The sequence below is a fragment of the Ceratotherium simum genome, chromosome 26, assembly GCF_057802395.1.
Source record: "Ceratotherium simum simum isolate JZ-2026a chromosome 26, ASM5780239v1, whole genome shotgun sequence".
In the NCBI taxonomy this organism is placed as follows: domain Eukaryota; kingdom Metazoa; phylum Chordata; class Mammalia; order Perissodactyla; family Rhinocerotidae; genus Ceratotherium; species Ceratotherium simum.
The window spans coordinates 11,104,862-11,122,538 of record NC_141925.1 but is presented as its reverse complement, the minus strand read 5'-3'; the positions used below and the strand labels follow the sequence as shown (position 1 = coordinate 11,122,538).

The 17,677-nt window shown below is 45.6% G+C and overlaps 1 protein-coding gene across 1 annotated transcript in view; it reads right to left on the bottom strand.

The window, feature by feature from the left end:
* SHISA9 (shisa family member 9) overlaps positions 1-17,677 on the bottom strand; it is a 274,688-nt gene that overhangs the window by 212,365 nt on the left and 44,646 nt on the right. The window lies entirely within an intron of this gene.

Below are 17,677 nucleotides of genomic sequence, written 5' to 3'. Positions count from 1 at the left end.
TTGGGTAAATGGGGAGCCCCTGGCAGTGCCCATCTTACTGCCCAGGTCCCATGGTGGGGTCTTTAGAGAACGTCTGGTTTCCCTTCTCTCCAAATTCCCACGACATCTCCAAACTGTATTCTTCAATCGATCTTTAACTGCCTTGTGTAATCAGCATTTCATTCATTCATTCAACAAACGTTTTGTGAGTGCTTACTGTGTATCACGCCCTGTTCTAGGCACTGGAGATGAAAAAACAAATTAAATAGATAAAAGCCACTGCCCTCGTGGGCTCACATTCTTCTGATCCCACTTTAAACATGTGCCCCTGAAGAATTGGCATATTATCTGCTATTCATTTTGCCATTATTCTTGAATATTTGAACACATAAAAAAAAATAAAGGATAACATGATAAAGCCCATTTTTTACCACTCAGCTCAAGAAATAAGAAATTACGACTACTCAAGAAGCCCCCTACAGACCCCTCTCCATCCCATTTTCCTCCTCCTCCCACCCCGAGGTCTCCACCATCCTGAACTTGGTGGTTATCATCCCCTTGAACATCTTCTTCATCTTAATCTAGTGCATGGTCTCTGAACAGTTTATTATATGGTTTTGCCTATTTTACATTCTGTGTGTATCTTCCCAAACTCACTTTTTGGCACATTATTATTTAATGCATATCATTGTAGTTCGTTTGCTTATTTGCTGTGTCTAATGCAAACTTAACACTGAAGCATAATGCCACACAGAAACATGTAGACAGCATGAGTGCACAGAATGATGGATTTCCACAAAGTGAACACAACAGTGTAATCAGCACCCAAACAAAAGAAAAAAATCATTTCCTGAGTCCCAGCAGCTGCCTTCCCATTCACCACTCTCCCCCTAGGGTAACGAGTTTCATGATAGTTCCACTAGAGATTAATGTTTCTGGTTCTAGAAGAGGGATCAGCAAACTATGGCAGACTGCAAATGATGGGCCCACCACCTGTTGTTACAAATAAAGTTTTATTGGAACACAGCCACACTCACTCGTTTATATATCGTCCGGGGCTTCTTTTGCGCCACGATGGGTGAGTGATTAGCAACAGAGACCGTACCGCCCACAAGTCTGGAATATTTACTGTCTGTTCCTTTACAGAAAAGTTTGCTGACCCCTATTCTAGAACATCACATACATGGAATCATCCAATCTGTCCACCTTTGGGTCTGGCTTCTTTTACTCAACAGTCTGTGAGACTTACACAGGCAATTGTAACTTGTTCATTCTCGCTGATGTATGATATTCCATTTTACGATCACATTGCCATTTATTTGTCCTTTCTACTATTAATGAGTGTTTGGGTTGTTTCCAGTTTGGGCCATTAGGAATCAGTGCTGCTATAAACATTCTTGTACACGTCTTTTGGTGTAGTTCATTCATTGTAATTACAGCAAGGTAATCCATTACATGAGTATGTCATCATTTATTTATTCTTTCTCCTGATCATGGATATTTAGATCCATGGTTTCCAAACTAGTCTGCAAACTGGAATTATCTGGGAGCTTCAAAACATGGTGACAGCTGTGTCCCACCCCCTAGAGATTGTGATTTACTTGATATGGCAAGTAGCCTGAACTTCAGGATTTTTTAAAGATCTCCAGGTGATTCTAACATGCAGACAAGTTTCGGAACCACTGCGTTAGATTGTTTCCAATTTTTTCACTTTTACCAACAACACCGTAATAACTGTTTTTCGCATGTCTCTCTGTGCCCATGACAACAGTTACTTTAGGATCTACACCTTAGAGAGAAATTGCTGGTTCAGAGGGTATGAGCATCTTTAACTTTCCTAGAAGTTTCCAAATTGGTCTCCAAAATATTTCCACCAACAGGACCATATCTTATTCATTTCTAGACCCCCAGAGATTATCACAAGTCCTGGCACACAGGAGGCCTTCAGGAAACTTCTGCTGAACAATTAAAATGAGGAAAGAATTCAAGAGATAATCTGGACAGCAGCCTTCCTTCCAGAAGAAGGATATTTAACCATTCTGGATAGATCTGAGACTTTCCCAGGTTCAAAGGCTCGGTAACCACACCTGACAGCCTCCTCTGAGACTTCTTCTTTTCATTCATTCATTCAACAAATATTTTTATGCACTTACTATGTGCCACGCACTGTGCCAGAAATGAATGAGATAGGAGCTTCCCAGTCTTCAGAGCAATTAAGCTGCGTGTACAGATCCCCCCAGTGCCAAGGAGAAAGGGATCTTCACAAAGACTGTGGGGAGTGGGAGAAGCAGCCTAAACTCTGAAACGCACAGATAGGTCCTGGCTCTGCCACTTACCAGCCACGTGACCTCGAGCAAGTTACACAGCTTTTCCAAGCCTTGGCTTCCTAATTTGTCAACGAGAATAGCGAGGCCTTCCTGGTGGAAGGATTATGATGGTTGTAAAGCACAGACCTGGTACAGAGTTGGCACTCATTGCTGTTATCATACAAGAGGTAAAGTGCTGTAGGGATCTGAGATGGGGAAGCTCTTTCAACAGGGAAGATCCAGGGAGGAGGTGACATTGGAGCTTGGTCTTGAAGGCCAATGGTGGAATTGGGACATTGTGGAGCGGCGGAAACGGAAGTCCCCAAGGTGAACAAAATCACAGATGCTGGAAAGCACAGGGTTCCTCAGAGAACACTTGAATATTCCATTTTGATCAGTGGTGCCCAAGTAGAGGCTATTTGCCCTCCAGGGGACATTCGGCAATGTCTGGAGACAATTTTGGTTGTTATAACTCAGAAAATGCTAATGGCACCCAGCAGATAGGGCCCGGGGATGCTGCTACACACCCCACAACAGAAAGGAAGCCTCCCGCAACAGAGAGTCATCCAGTCCAAGATGGCAACAGCACCGAGGTCAAGAGACCCCAGTTTCAATGTTGGTAAGAAAATGTTCCCATTCTTCAATTCCTGAGATAAGCACTCCATCTCTTTACTATTTTTTCAATAAACACCATTTTTTTCGTCATCCATTTCAAGCACAATGTTGTTACCATTTATTGAGCTCTTACTCTGTGCTAGGTGCTCTGCTAAGCACTTTACACGCATCGTCTCATTTTACCCTCAGAACAACCCTAGGAGGTAGGTGACGTTCTAAAGACGAGAAAACTGAGGCTCAAGGAGACCAAGGCCACGTTGTGGCAGAGGGACTAAATTCTGCTCCACCCTATACTCCTCCTCCTGAAAAGGCAGTCACCTCCTAAGTGACACTGGCGGTCAGCCAGGCCCATTCATTTTTTGCCCGAGTAATTTAGAGTTTGTTCATCTGATTCCAATCCAGCTGAGAGAATTTTCTTATTACATCTCCAGCACCTGGTAGAGTGCCTTGCACACAGTAGGTGCTAAATAAAAGAGAGACAGAAAGGAGATTAGTGTCTGTCAGGGGCTGAGGTGAGGGGGAATGGGGAATGACTGCTAATGTGTTTCTTTTTGAGATGATAAAAATGTTCTGGATTTGGATAGTGGTGATGGCTGCAAAACTTTGTGAATGTACTAACAACCACCGCATTGTACACCTTAAAAGGCTGAAATGTATGGTATGTGAATTGTATCTCAAATATATATATACACACACACATACATATTTCAAACAGACTTCAAACAGGGCTGCAGTTTAAGCACATCACCTCTTAAATTTCCTAGGGGCTGAGTTTTTAAGACAAAAACAATGATTTGGTGAAATTGCTGGATCAAACCTTTCCTGAAGGAGATATATATACATATAATATATATATAATATATATAATCTCCCCCATATATATATATGATGAATAATACGAATTTTATATATATGTATGTAACATATATAAAATAACAATCGGCTAATTCCCATGATCACTAATTATAGTTGCTTATTTGTATAGAATTCTAATAGATATCTTTTCTCAATTGAGCCTTTTGATAACCCCAAGAATTAAACAGAAATTACTACTCATGTTTACTGTGGGGAAACAAGGCTTAGGGGGCTTTAAACAATTTTTTTGAGGTTAACACAGCTAGGAATTCCCTCCATTCTCTGTCATGTTCTTAAGTTCTGTTGATCTGCTCCTCCGTACTTCACAAAAGCTTGGCAGTCTGGTGAATTCTTTCCATCTCAGACCAGATTGTGTGTCTGTAAAATATTACCCTTGACCAAGCCACAACATCAGACTTCAAACAGGGCTGTCATAGAAACACATCCTGTCTTAAATTTTCCAGGGGCTGAGCCTCCACAACAAAAACAATCACCTGGTGACATTGCATTGCTGGATCAAACCTTTCCTGAAGGCCACTACACCATTGGACATTTTAGTTACATAGCCAATAAATTCTCTCTGTTATTTAAGTAGCTTGAATTCTGTTGCATAAAAAAGCAGAAAACCCCAAAGTCTTGATTTATATACCATCACCCCTTTGGCTCATGTTACACCCATGGTGCTCCATAGAATTACCTTTGAACATTTTTTGTTTGTTCAGGCAATGGATATTTATTGAGTACCTGCTGTATGCCAAGATCCTGGACCTGAGGACAGGAGATACATTTTCGCTTCCTCCAAGATCAGCTCTGTCTGTATCTTGGCTCCAAGTTCTTTTCAAACTCATCATCTCAGGCCAGATCTGGAAATGGCCTGATTCTTAACAGATCCAGGACAGACCTGGGGCCTGGTCCAACTTCAGCAGCAATTTGTTCTAATGAAAATCATGATGTGTCAGTGTTATTAGTCTGCAAGCAGCAGCCCTTTGAAGATTCCTTGTTTTGCAGAGAGCTTTTCATTTAGTTAATTATGAAGCTGTGACTTGAAGGGCCCCAGAAGCCCCCTTGGTGAGGACCGGAGGGAAAGGATTACATGAATGATTCTCTCTCGGCTACAACATCCAGAACATGTTCAAAAAAAAGAAAAAAAAAACTTATTTTAATGCCTTCTGCCTAAGGTGAGTATTCTCTGGCTCTGGGCTACATTTTCTCAGCCTGCCTTTCACCACTCGACTCAAAGTCCCCAACCTCACAATATCTTGTGAGAACATGGGCCCGAGGAGCTAGAGAGGGGAGGATTTAAATCCCACCCCAACAACATCCCAGCCCTATAACCCTGAGCCAGTTATATAACGTCTTTCTGCCTCAGTCTCCCCATCTGCAAAATGGGAGAAATAATAGTAGCGACCTCCTAGGGTTATTATGAAGATTAAATGATGTAAGTACACAAAACATTTAGTAAGGCACTTGTCACATAATAAAGATTTAAAAAATGCCACCTATTATCATGGTTACTGTAATTATCAACTATCCTACACACTGATGCATCTCTTTCTCCTCTGAATCCCCACTGCCCATCTTGTCTCCCTCATGCCCCTACTACATTCCCCTTGATGTGGTTATTTATGTCCCCGTCACATCCCTCCTGCTACACCGTGAGCCCCTGAAGCCCAAGGCCACGTTGCGTGCACCTCTGACCCCCATGCCCAGCCCGGGCTGGAGGAGTGGGGCCAGACTGTTGTCTTATTGATGTCTCCCTCCTCCCCAATCTGTGTCCCGCAGAGATGTGCTCCGTGCTCCTCACCTTGCCCACTCATCTTGCTCAGAACATGCTCACACTTTCAGCTGACCCTTAAAAACAAATGGTATTTAATGTGTATAAAGTTTCAGTTACATAAGATGAAAAAGTTCTAGAGATCTGCCGTACAGCAGAGGGACTAGAGTTAACAATAATGGACTGCACACTTAAAAATTTATTAAGAGGGTATATCTCTCATGTTATGTGTTTTTTTTAACCACAGTTGTTAAAAAAAGCAATGAAGTATTGATACCTGCTACAACACGGATGAGCCTTGAAAACATAAGTTTAAGGAGCCAGACTCAAAAGGCCACATCTTGCGTGATTTACATGAAATGCCCATAATAGGAAAATCCATAGAGATAGCAAGTAGATTAGCAGTTGCCAGGGCTGAGGGGAGAAGGAAATGTGGAATAACAGCTCATGGGTGTGGGTTTCTTTTGGGGGTGAGGAAAATGTTCCAACAATGAGAGAGGTGACAGATGCACAACTCTGTGAATATACTAAAGCTAGGGAATTGTACACTTGAAAAGGGTGAATTCTATGATATGTAAGTTAGATATCAATAAAGCTGTTTTTTAAAAAAACGAATGGCACCAGACCCAGGCTACCACTGTCCCTGGGCATCTCTGGGTGCGAGCAACAGAAACAGTTGTGGTGAACCCAAGCAGAAAGGGACATGAGTGGACGGGGAGCTTAAAGAGTGGATGAGAAGGCTGAGGACTGGGCTTGGGAGTAGGATTGGGGTCAGGCGACAGGAGCCACGCTTTCTCCCTGTCTCCCTGAGCACCCCCGAGGGAGGAGTGTGCTGCAAGAATTACCGCAGAGGGCCGGCCCTGTGGCTTGGTGGTTAAGTGCGCGTGCTGTGATGCTGGCGGCCCGGGTTCGGATCCCGGGTGCGCATCGAAGCACCACTTCTCTGTCCATCCTGAGGCCGAGTCCCACATACAGCAACTAGAAGGGTGTGCAGCTGTGACATACAACTATCTACTGGGGCTTTGGGGGCAAAAAAAAAAAATAAAAAAAAAAAAAAAAAAAAAAAAGAATTACCGCAGAGGCCAGGCCCCGGGAGAAGAATTCTGATTGGCCTAGAGTGATCACAAGGTCTCCCTCTGGTCAGTCCCAACAAGATGCAGCTAGTGAGGGGAACATAATTCCCCAAATGGAAATCGAGGTGCGTTAAGGAAGGGGAAATAGATGCAAGTTGTCTTCAACAGCTCAGTCTGCCATGCAAAATACCACAGACTGGGTGGCTTAAACAACAGACATCTATTTCTCACAATTCTGGGGGCTGGAAGTCCAAGATCAGGTGCTGGCTGATTTGGTTACTGGTGGGGGCTCTCTTCCCAGCCTGCAGACACCTGCCTTCTCCCTGTGTCCTCACATGAGAGAGAGAGAGCTCCAGTGTCTCTTCCTCCTCTTATAAGTGCACTAATCCCATGGTGGGGGCCCATCCTCACGAGCTCATCTAACTCCAATCGCCTCGCAAAGGCCCACCTCCAAACACCATCACATGGGGCTTCAACATGTGAATCTGGGGAGATGCGAACATTCAACCCACAACACAAGTGAAGATGGTAAGCGTCATTCTCACACCTGGGGGACTGAATAGTAACCGTGAGGAAGTCAGAACAGCCAGAACTGACGGCGGGGCAAAGACTTGGGGTCGCATCCTGACCTGGCTCCCACGGTCCGTGGGCAGGTCCTTGAGCCTCTCTGAGCCTCAGTTTCCCCCTCCTGCCTCCTAGGGCCATTGTCTTGCGAATTCAAGGGCACGTGTGTGAAACGACAAGGGCACGGCGCTGGTACATGATGGCCGGGCAGTGGAGGGCTCTTCCTTCCCGCCTGGCTGGGGGGAGCTCGGCCAGAGTGGAGAAGGCAGGCAGGGCGCCAGGCCTCGGGAAGCAGGTCCAGCCACGGCCAGAGGCCTCCGTGCTGAGAGCGCTGATGTGCCTGTCACCGCAGGGACAACTGATCCCATTTTAATTACTCTTACCAGGCCTAGCGTTCTGGCCCCGTGGTTCTCGGTCTCAGGCATGCTGGAAGGCGTGACTCCCCAGCAGGGACAGGCCGGCTCCAGCAGGTATGTGTGATCACACCTGATGGCTGCCAGATGTGCAGGGCTCGGCCAAGCCTGACTCTTCATGAGGAACTCGCTGTTCCCCGGGGCAAGGTTCTAGTACGTGTGTTCCTGCGGCTGATTTACAGGTTGCTCTTGGCGGGCAGAACGAGCTCTGGTTTCACCAGCATTTTGGAATAGGATGATGTCGCCTCCCTCCCCTTCAGTCTCCCCTCTTCACCTTGAAAACACCCTATTCGGCCTTCAGGGCTTGGTTCCCGGGGCCTCCCTTAGCTCTTCAGCCTTATCTCTGGTCCCTCCGCTGGCTCCACATACACACTTAATGGCATCATGCCTCTGGGCCTTTGTCCCTGCTGTCCCCTCTGAGGCCATCACCAGCTCGTCCCCCAGCCAATTCCTCCTCATCCACAAAAACTTAGCTCAAGGTTCACCTCTTCCAAGAAGCCCTCTGTGAGCGCCTCCCATCTCTCACTATATGCCCCTTCTCTGGGTTTCCTTGTATTTATTAAGCCACTTATCAAATGGAAATTGTCCGTTTCCATGCCTGATTCACCCAAGACACTACCTCATCATTTTTACCCCTAGTTCAGAGGCCGACACATAGCAGCTGCTCAGCCAAGTGAGGGAGGAACCTTGGGGGCTGAGTACAGACACATTATAAAGGCAAAGGGACATCCTCACAGCAGGGAAAGGTGCACATCAGAAGTGGGCTGGCTGGAGGAAAACGGCCTGAAGCCCAAGCAGAGCATTCAAGGCCCTGCATGGTCTGGCCCCCACCCTCCTCTCTAGCTGCTCCCCCACATAGGCTCCACAGCACTCACATTTCCCCTGTCATGACCCACCGCTTCCTGCCTCCATGCCTTTGCACATGCTGTTCCCTCTCTCTGGAATGCCCTTCCCTCAAAATGCTCTCCACTCTCCACCTACTTGTCAAACTCCTCCACATACCTCAGGACCCTGCTAAAGCATGCCCTCTTCTTCCCCGAAGCCTTCCCTGATTCCCTTCCCCCATGTCTTCATACTGCACTTGGGTCTTGCACGCATCTGGCTTAAAGCCTCTGTCACACTGTATAAGGGTTATGTGTGGAAGTCCTATCCAGCCATTCTGCTTTCTGTGAGCGCAAAACCTGCTCCTGATTCATCGGCATATTCCCAACACCTAACCCAGTGCCGCACACATAGCAGGCACTCTGCACACGGCCATCAAGTTAATAACTGATCCATCTTGCCCTCCACAGGGTCACCTCCAAGAGTGACCTTGAGGGAATCACCTCACCTTTCTATGCCTCAGTCTCCTTGTCCCCAAAATGGTGGTGACAGGTTGTTGTGAGAGTTAAATGTGACAATATAGGTACAGCACTCTGTGTCCGGCATACGGCACGTGCTCAACAAAAGTTAGACAACGTTACCCGCCAACGGGGGCAACTCTTCAACAACTGTCAAAGGTGAGAGGCTGATGAATTACCGTCATTAAGACGAGAGTCTTGACAGAGGAGGAAGTATGAGATCAAAGGGCTGTGGGTTCAATAAACGATTAAAACATCATTATTGGACTAAGATGTACCCGAAAGGAGAATGGGAGTTGAATGAGGGTTTCCCATCGAGAATCGAGAGCCCACATCCCATTAACCCTGCCCCACCCCCAAACTCACACCATCGCTGTTAGAGCCCAGCTCATCCCATTTTATTCAGTTTTTGAGGAATAAGCCATACACGCGGCTCAAAAGTCAAAACCACGTGAAAGGCACACATGGGGAAGTCTGTGGCCCTGCTCCTGTCCCCATCCATCTTGCTCACACACAGTACACAGCCGTTTGTGGTACTTTTTTCTTCAACCTCCCCATATTTCCCTATTCAAATACATGTAAATTCGAATACTATCTAGTCTCAGCCCCCTCTCTTTCTGACACTGTTCTGACCTTGGTTTTTGCCATTTAACGTGATGTTCTGGGGACCTTTCCATATCAGGATACAGAGGTCATCCTTTTTCTTTGTTATGTCTGCAGAGCATGCCATTGTGGGGACACCCCACAGCTTATTTAACCCACTCCGTCGACGGAGCTGTCTACACTTCGGGCCTACAGTGACCTTCCAGAAGTGGAATTCCAACTGTGTTTTTCTCCTGCTTTACCCACTTCGGTGGATTTCTGTTGCTCTCAAGAAAAGCGCCAAAATCTTCCCCCTGGCCTCTGAGACCTCGCCTGATCCACGTGTTCCCCTCTCCGTGTCCCCCTCCACTTTCCCTGCTCCGGCCACAGAGGTCTCTTGTCCATTCCTGCGAAGACCCAGGCCACTCCGCACCTCAAGGCCTTCCCAGAGCCACGCCGTTCCTTCTGCCTGGATTGCTGTTCCACACTCTCCTCTCCCTTGGCCAGACTTTCCTACCCGTCCTCCAGGTCTCAGCTCAGGCAGCAATTCCTCGGGAAAGCGTTCCCTGACCCCTGACCAGATGCTCCCATCTCATGCCCTCCTGTCGTCCATTCTTCACTCCACGTGTTACCAATGTAATGTCACGAGTGGTCGCACCTCTAGCTCTTTAGTGTCTGGGTCTCCCCAGCTAGACTCAAACCTTCGTGAGAGCAGAACCTTGTTTACCTTCTTCATCACTGGATCCTCGCTGCCTATAAAGTGCTTGGGGAGTGAGAGGAGGAGGGAGAGAGGGAGAGAGGACAGAGGGAGGAGGGACGGAGGACAGAATGAGGAGGGAGGAAGGAAGCAGGGGTTAGGAGGGGTTGGGAGGGAAGAGAGAAAGGACAGGAAGGGAGGGAAAGACTGAGGAAGGAGGTTAGGGAGGTAGGGAGGGGAGGGGAGCAGAGGGGAGGGAAATAAAATGGATTTATTATTAAGCCAACTCCCCGTACCTGGCACTATGATAGAGACTCTGATAGAGGGAAAGGAAATGATAAATAGAAAAAAAAAAACCTGCTTGCTGTCTGGCTGGATATGATTCATTTACACAAGAAAATGTAACCAGAGTTCAAGGCTACACAAGATCAGGGCCAAATGCCAAATGAGCACACCAGGCAAATAAACACATAAGGGCTGGGAGGCCTGTTGTGACCTATTTATAAAGCATTTCTTCAAAGGTTCCATAAATACGTAGTCCCCAATACTCTATAATTAGAATCCGTAATTCCTACTCCTGAAGGAAACCTTTGCACTTTTAACATTTCATTTTAAATGTAAACTATCTTTATGGGGTTGGTTTTTAATCAAAAAAGCATTTTAATTCAAAATAAATATTATATGCTTCCCCCAAACTCACACTGAGAGTGTTTAAACTGCTGGCTTAAAGGTGAGTGTGGGGGGCAGCGTGATACAAAGAGGCCCAGGCGGAAGTGGGGGTCTGGAGTCTACCGGGCTGTGAGCTCATTTGCTGGGTCATCTTGAGCAATCAGTTCACCACCCCTCCCCAAGGCCTCAGTTTCCTCTTCCACATAAGGAGCTCAACGAAATGACGAAGAAAGCGTGTTCCAGGCCTGACAATGGTTGTCTCCCTCTGCCTTGCTTGCTTGACTCCAACAGAGAGGACTCTGTCTCTCAGGAGTCTGAGCCTCTTGTCTTCTCTAGCTCTCTGAGTTCTCCCTCCTCAGAAGAGGATAGTGCAGGAGATGAGGCCAGGGTTTCATCTGAGGTCTCTGCAGAGTTTGCAAAGTCACAACCTTTCTTCTGCAGGTGTGGACACCCCAGAGGAAGCCCCTAGGAAATCATTTCTGAATTAGTGAAATGAAAGAATAAATGAATAAATAAACTAACTAATGGATCTTGCCCAGAGAAGCCAGCCAGCTGACCAGCGGCTTGCCCAGTATGGGACTATTCCCAATTCCTTGTGTCTTGCACTGCATTGCTTTCTCTGGGAAGCAGGTTCATTATTAATCCAATAAAATATTTACAGGGCATCTATTATGAACCAGGCCTTGAAAATCTAATGTTGAACAAACAAGTCCAAGCAATCTTTGAAAACGTAAATCGGATCACATCACTCCCCGACATAAAATCCTTCAATAGCTTCCCATTGCAATAAATATATGATGCAAACCCCTCACCACGGCTTTTAAGGCCTTGCCCACGTCTTCCCCTATGATATTATCTGGTGTCACCATCCCCTTTGCCCCTGTGCCCAGCTACACTGGCCCCTGCTGAGATCAGCCAAAGCACAACCAATCCTGTGACTCAACTGTCGTGGGAGAAAGTTACCTCAGTTACATCAATAACTGTTGATGTAAAGGACTGAGATTTAGGGGGAGCAGTATTTGTTACGCAGCATTATTGCAGTAATAGCTGACTAATACAGAGTGCCACCATTTACTAGATACATAATCTTAGCAAAGTCACTTAACCTCTTTGAACTTTGGTATGCTTTAAATTTTTCAAAGATATATTCATCTCTTTCCCACTTACCTCATGGAGTGACTGGGATAACAGATGAAAAGGGCTTTATAAACTGTAAAAGACGATTGCAAATATAAGAGAGCATCATCGACATCAGTCTTGCGAGCCCAGACCCAGGGGAAGTCTGTGGCTGTCCTGACAACAGAGCATGACTCAGCAGGCCAACGCCAGCCGTCTGTTATGAAGACATATTGCGTCCATCACACACACACTCAGAACCAAGGCCCACACTCCTGGCCTGCCAAACAAAGATGTGGGCTTCAGAGGGAAATTTCCACCAGCCAGGAACCAAAAGATATTTTTACTTCTAAGGCTTGATCTGAGGGAAACGATCACGGGTACCCACAAGCGTGGAAGTACACAGATGTCCATTATAATTTTGTCCACAATGGTGAAAAATGGAAAGCCATCATGACATCCAATAGGGAACTGGATACATCCATACAATGAAATACAATACGACCATTGAAAATAATGTCGGATGAGGAATTTTCTTGCAAACAATCCTCCTTGGAAACCTAGGAGATCCACAGAGGTGATCCAGGAGCCAATCTGGGCAAGAGAAGACAGCAACTGGGCAGAATTTCATTTCTTCTATTTCTGCTTCAATCAAAGAAGCTCTGTTTTTACCTCTGTTACAGACTGAATGTTTGTGTCCCCCACATTCGTGTGTTGAAGCCCTAACCCCAACGTGATGGTATTAGGAGGTGGGGCCTTTGGGAGGTGATTAGGTTTGCATGGATCACAAGGGTGGAGCCTTCGTGATGGGATTAGCGCCCTTCAAGATGAAGAGACACCAGTCCTCTCTCTCGCTGCCCTGTGAGGACACAGCAAGAAGGCTACCATCTGAAAACCAGGAAGAAGCTCTCCCAGGAACCAAATCAGTTGGCACCTTGATCTTGGACTTCCAGGCTCCCGAAAAACAATGTCTGAAAAATAAACATCTGTTGTTTGAGCTACCCAGCCTATGATTTTCATTATAGCAGCCCCAGCAGACTAAGACAATCTGTCTTATAAATTTCATTTCCAAAGCAGCAAAACAAGTTGGAAAACCATCACTGGAGAAGAATGTCAAGGTGCCTCTGTCGAACTCTGAAAGCGAAACGACCAATTACAAAATAGCATTTACAGTCTGATTTCATTTTGTAATAAAAAGGAAAAAGAGAAAGAGAAGGAGAGAAAGGACTGGATGAATACTCTCCAAAATGTTAGCAAGGTTTATCACTAAGTGCTAAAATTAAAGGTTACTTTTTATTCCTTCTTTTTGCTTCTCAAAACATTCTAAATGTTTGGTGATGAAGACATATTACTCTAGGAATAAGAAGCAATATGCAAATATACCTTTTGTGTGTGTCTATAAGAAATAAGGCATGCCACCACGAGGAAAAGCGAACTCAGGGGGACCTGAGCTGGTCACTGGGAATACAATCCATCCTCCCCTCCCCGGCACCCCATTGGGAACAGACACTCAGAGATACATGTCAGCCCGCAGCCTGGAGGGGCTGGTCATTCTCAGAGGTGTGATGACCACCAGGCTGGAGAGAAGGCTGCTGATGGAAGGGGTCACTCGGCAAGGAAACCAGCAAGCAATGACACTAAGTGAACCGAAGAGGAGAAAAAACACTTGTGAGCTAGGATTGATGGCAATCCGACCAGTCCTACAGTGGCCACTGGCTAGAGTGCTGGGCAATCCCAAGGGAAGCAGAAGTAGTTCAAGACGCGGAAGATTGAGAAGGCAGCTTATGAAGCCCTCAAGGAGAAACCACCGGAAACACTAGACAAGAGAAAAACCCCCTGGCTTCAGCCTTCTCATATGTTAAAAGCAGATACACTGGGGGGCCCGTCCCGTGGCTTAGCGGTTAAGTGCGTGCTCCGCTACTGGCGGCCCAGGTTCGGATCCCAGGCGCGTACCGACGCACCACTTGTCTGGACACGCTGCGGCAGCGTCCCACTTACAGCAACTAGCAGGATGTGCAACTACAACATACAACTATCTACTGGGGCTTTGGGGAGAAAAAGGGAAAAAAAAAGGAGGAGGATTGGCAATAGATGTTAGCTCAGGGCCGGTCTTCCTCAGCAAAAAGAGGAGGATTGGCATCAGATGTTAGCTCAGGGCTGATCTTCCTCACAAAAAAAAAAAAAAAAAAAAAAAAGCAGATACACTGGGGCCGGCCCAGTGGCGTAGTGGTTAAGTTCGTGTGCTCCGCTTTGGTGGCCCAAGGTTCGCAGGTTCAGATCCCAGGCGCAGACCTATGCACTGCTCATCAAGCCATGCTGTAGCAGCGTCCCATATACAAAATAGAGAAAGACTGACACAGATGTTAGCTCATTGACAATCTTCCTCAGCTAAAAGAGGAAGATTGGCAACGGATGTTAGCTCAGGGCCAGTCTTCCTCACAAAAAAAAAAAGAAAGAAAGGAGATATATTGCATCAGGCTGTTAGAGGAAATAACACAAACAAGACGTGCGGAGCTGTCCACCACGCACCATACTGAGTGCATAGTAGATGCTCAGTGAGTGCATTCGTTCATTCCCTGCCCTCTGGGTGTGGAAATAAGACATGTGCTCGTGACAAGATGGGTGAGGAAAGCATAGTACTTTATGTTGTGGTCTCTGGAATTACAATCCCTGGGCTGTAATCCCTGCTCCACCAATCAATGGCTGTGTAATTCGAGATGTGCCATTTAACCTCTATGACCCTCAGTTTCTTCATCTGTAAAATAGATGTAAGAGTGATATCTATTTCATAGAGTGTTTTTTTAGGATTAAATAAGACAAAAAATGTAAAATACTCAGCATAGAATCTACTCAGTCCTTAGTATGTGCCCAATAAGAATTAGCTACTATTATTATTCATTAAAATATACAAGAATTAAGGAGAAAGTTCTATTTCTACCGAGCTGACAGGGAAAGTGTCAAGAAGAACTGAGAGGGGAACGCATCCCCCCTCAAACCACCAACCACCACACTCACACACACTGCTATCCACGTGATCTTCCAACAACACAAATCCAACCACGTCACCCCTTACTTAGAATCATTCAATGGCTCCCCATTGCCCTCAGGATAAAACCCAAGTTCCTTAGGCAATCTGAACTCTGCCCACATTTCCAGTCTCATGAGCTGTTATTTCCCCAGGTCTCCTCTATGCCATCTTTAAGTACTTCTACTTCCCCCTGAGCATACCGTGACTCTATGCCTTTGCACAGCCTGTTCCCTCTGCCTGCCATGCCCTTCCTGACCCCTCTTTTCCCACTTTCTACATTTCCAGGCCAACACTGTCTTCCTGAAAACTCATCCTTCAAGTCTCACTTCATCTTGTCACTTCTTCTGAACGGTCTTCCACAATCATTCCTCCATTGTCGCAGGCTGAGACAAGATCATGTGCTCATCACTTTTATAACAGTTCTCAGCAAGCCTGAGCCCCAAGGCTGTCTCTACCCTGAGGCAGTAAGAGAGAAATAGGTCTTATTTATGTCTACTTGGCTCTCTACATTAGGCCCTCTATGAGTGAGTGATTAGAATAAGTCAATGAAGCAAATATTCCATAAACCAATGTCCTAATGCCTCCTGATGGTCGGGAGCACTTGGAGCCAGGAGCCTGGGTTCAAACCCCATCCCACCACTGATGAAGTTGGCATCCTTGGGCAATGACTTCATCTTTCCATACTTCAGGCTCTCATCTACCAAGTAGAACTCATCATAGTTCTATCTCTTTGCACTGGCATGAAGATTAATCAGGCAGGGTCTGTGAAGCACTCCACTATATCCACTATATAAGCATTGGCTGGTTTTATTCTATTTTTTAGGCCTCCTTTCAAATGCCACCTCTCAAAAAGACCTCCCCTGCCCCCGCTATCCGAGACACCCACAGACACCATCCCTCTCCATTCCCTTGCCCTTCTTTACCTTTTTCACAGCCCTCCCACTTCCTGAAGTTGTATTATTTACTTATTTATTTACATATTTAGTATTAGTCTTCCCCACTAGCAACTAAGCCTGACTTAATACACGGTGCCTAGAACAGGCTTGACACATAGTAGGTTTTCAATAAACATTTGTGAGAGGAAAAGAAGTCAGGAAGGAGGAAGATGTCAATTCTGCCTTGAAGGAACAGGATTGTGATAGGAGGAGACTGAAGACTGGGGAAACCATCCCAACATATCAATGGGTAAAACAAAAATGGGAAGAATCTATTGCAAACCAGCTGAAGGGACCTCTAGGAGATTCTCAGCATTTACAAGAAACGAAAGGGCCATGAGGCTCCTGGAGGAAATGCACGGAGCCAGGGGAGACATTCAGGTCCAGCCTAAACAGGTCACAGAAAGTTCTCTGGAGGCCGAAGAATTATTTTAATTGAGAGATTCCACCTTGGGAAACATGAGTTGCAGAGCTGCCATTTCCCCAGAATTTTGTATTAATTATTTCCCGGCCTCAGGCATTCTATGTTAATTGCTTTCAATTGAAAAACTCCATGTTTACGTTTGTGTTGGCAAAAGCTGCAGGGGTGGGTATCACTGAAAAAAAATCACTTAAATCCCTAAGCTGACACTGCCTCCACCTTCCAGGGTAGACCAGTTGCACAGACCTTTGGAATACGAAGTAGCATCTTCAAATGCCATATTGACAGGCATATGTTTCTCTCCTCTGATTCTGAGAAGGAAATGAATGTTTGGTCTTCTTTTTTTTCCTTCTGTGTATTTCTCCATCTTTAGCCTCTGATGCAGGAGAGTTTCACAGTCCAAGCTCCCTGAAGTTAAAGTTTCCCCTAAAAGCTTCCTCCTTTAGAGACAAAATATCTAGAGGTCAGTAGTAAAGGCAGGGTAAAATCATTTGGGAAAAGAATTCTTTCCTAACCAGGAGAGAAATGGGACACCAATAGTCTCACTCAGATCCCCTTTACCAGACTGGTACACCCCTCCGCCACCACCACCCCCGGCTGGCATGAGCCTTGGCTGCTACAAGTTCACAATCGATTTTTTTTTATTTAGCACAGGGCTCAGAAAACTACAGCTCATGGGTCAAGCCCACCATCTGTTTTTATTAATAAAGTTTTATTGGAACACAGCCATGCCCATTTATCATTTCTGTTTTGTCTGTGTCTGCTTCCCTCTACACCGGCAGAGTTGAGTAGTTGCAACAAAGACCATATGGCCCACAAAGTCTAAAATATTTACACTCTGGCCTTTTGCAGAAAAACTTTGCCAACCCCTACTCTAGAGCAATGTTGTCCAACAGAAATATAATGAGAGCCACAAATGCAAGCCACACTAAAAAAGAAAAGAAAAAGAAACAAGGGAAATTAATTCTAACAATATATTTTATTTAACACAGTATATTCCAAATATTATTATTTCAACATGTAATCAATTTTTTAAACTTTTTAATGATGTGAACAACTATTTTTTCATACTAAGTTTTCGAAATCTGGTGTGTGTTTTAAACTTGTAACACATCCATATCACAATTAAAACCAGACACATTTCAAGTGCTTAATAGCCACATGTGGCTAAGGGCTACCATATTGGAAAGGACTGCTCTTGAGAGTCTCCTTTGGTTGAATAGGAGATGCCTCACCTAGAGGCATGAAATAATTTACACCTATGAAATAATAGAAAATATATATATTGGTCTCTGCCCCCAGTTCCTGGC